Genomic DNA, 2403 nt, shown 5'->3' on the forward strand with positions numbered 1-2403 from the left:
TGAGGACAGTATGTCGTGTGAGGTGGTTTGATCGAGTATGTAATGAAAGTGTAAGAGATATGTGTGGTAATAAAAAGAGTGTGGTTGAGAGAGCAGAAGAGGGTGTTTTGAAATGGTTTGGTCACATGGAGAAAATGAGTGAGGAAAGATTGACAAAGAGGATATATGTGCCAGAGGTGGAGGGAACAAGGAGAAGTGAGAGACCAAATTGGAGGTGGAAAGATGGAGTGAAAAAGATTTTGAGTGATCAGGGCCTGAACATGCAGGAGGGTGAAAGGCATGCAAGGAATAGAGTGAATTGGAATGATGTGGTATACCGGGGTCAACATGCTGTCAATGGATTGAACCAGGGCATGTGAAGCGTCTGGGGTAAACCATGGAAAGTTTTGTGGGGCCTGAATGTGGAAAGGGAGGTGTGTTTTCGGTGCATTACACATGACAGCTATCGACTGAGTGTGAACAAATGTGGCCTTTGTTGTCTTTTCTTAGCGCTACCTTGCGCAAATGGGGGGACGGGGGTTTTCATTTCATGTGTGGGGGATTGGCGACAGGAATGAATAAAGGAGGCAAGTATGAATTATGTACATGTGTATATATATGTATATGTGTGTGTATATATATATGTATACATTGAGATGTATAGGTATGTATATGTGCGTGTGTGGATGTGTATGTATGTGCATGTGTATGTGGGTGGGTTGGGCCATTCTTTCGTCCGTTTCCATGCGCTACCTCTCAAACGCAGGAGACGACAACAAAGTATAAAAAGAAAAAAAAAGCCAATATTCAACATATACATATCAACATATACATATATACACATGTACATTTTCATACTTGCTTGCCTTCATCCGTTCCTGGTGCCACCCGGCCCCAAAGGAAACAGCATCACGAGGTAGTGCTTGGACAACAAACAAAAAAGGCCACATTTGTTCAGTCTCTAGCTGTCATGTGTAATGCACTGAAACCACAGCTCCCTATCCACATCCAAGCCCCACAGTCCTTTCCATGGTTTACCCCACACGTTTCACATGCCCTGGTTCAGTCTGTTGACAGCATGTCGACCCTGGTATAATACATTGGTTCAATTCACACCATTCCTTGCACGCCCCGATTGCCAAGAATTTTTTTCACTCCATCCTTCCACCTCCAGTTTGGTCTCCCGCTTCTCCCTGTTCTCTCCACCTCTGACACATATAACCCCTTGGTCAATCTTTATATGCTCATTCTCTCCATATTTCCAAACCATTTCGACACACCCTCTTCTGCTCTCTTAACCACATTCTTTTATTTCCACATATCTCTTATCCTCTTACTACTTACTCGATCAGAAGTGGTAGAGGATGTGGGGATCAGGTATCTGCTTTAAAGAATGTGCAAGAAATTCTTAGAAAATCTGATGGATTTGTATGTGGCACTTATGGATATAGAGGAGGCATATGATAGGGTTGATAGAGATGCTTTGTGGAAGGTCTTAAGAGTATATGGTGTGGGAGGTAAGCTGCTAGAAGTAGTGAAAAGTTTTTTATCAAGGATGTAAGGTAGTGTATAAGTAGGAAGAGGGGAGAGTGACTGGCTCACAGTGAAGGTTGGTCTGCAGCAGGAGTGTGTGATGTCTCTATGGTTGGTTAATTTGTTTATGGATGGGGTGGTTAGGGAGGTAAATGCAAGAGGTTTGGGGAGACTGGCGAGTATGTAGTCTGTTGCAGATGAGGGGGGGGCTGAGAAGTGAGTCAGTTGTTATTTGCTGATAATACAGCACTGGTGGCTGATTCAAGTGAAGAACTGGGGAATTTGGTGACTGAGTTTGGAAAAGTGTGTGAAAGGAGAAAGTTAAGAGTAAATGTGAATTAGAGCAAGATTATTAGGTTCAGCAGAGTTGAGGGACAAGTTAATTGGGATGTAAGTTTGAATAGTGAAAGTGAAGTGTTTTAGATATCTGGGAGTGGATTTAGCAGCAAATGGAACATTGGAAGTGGAAGCAAGTAACCGGGTGGGTAAGTGGGTGAAGGTTTTGGGAGTGATGAAGAATGTGTGGAAGGAGAGAACATTACCTCAGAGAGCAAAAATGGGTATGTTTGAAGGTATAGTAGTTCCAACAATATATGGCTGCAAGGCATGGGGTATAGACAGGGTTGTATGGAGGAGAGTAGATGTGTTGGAAATTAATTATTTGAGGAAAATGTGGTGTTAGGTGGTTTGATTGAATAAGCAATGAAAGGGTGAGAGAGATGTGTGATAATAAAGTGAACTGAAATGGTTTGGTTATATGGAGAGAATGAGTGGGGAAAGGTTGACAAAGAGGATTTATGTGTCAGAGGTGGAGGGAACAAGGAGAAGTGGGAGACCAAGTTGGAGGTGGAAAGATGGAGTGAAAAAGACTTTGAGCAATCGGGGCCTGAA

The sequence above is a fragment of the Panulirus ornatus genome, chromosome 3, assembly GCF_036320965.1.
Source record: "Panulirus ornatus isolate Po-2019 chromosome 3, ASM3632096v1, whole genome shotgun sequence".
Lineage (NCBI taxonomy): Eukaryota > Metazoa > Arthropoda > Malacostraca > Decapoda > Palinuridae > Panulirus > Panulirus ornatus.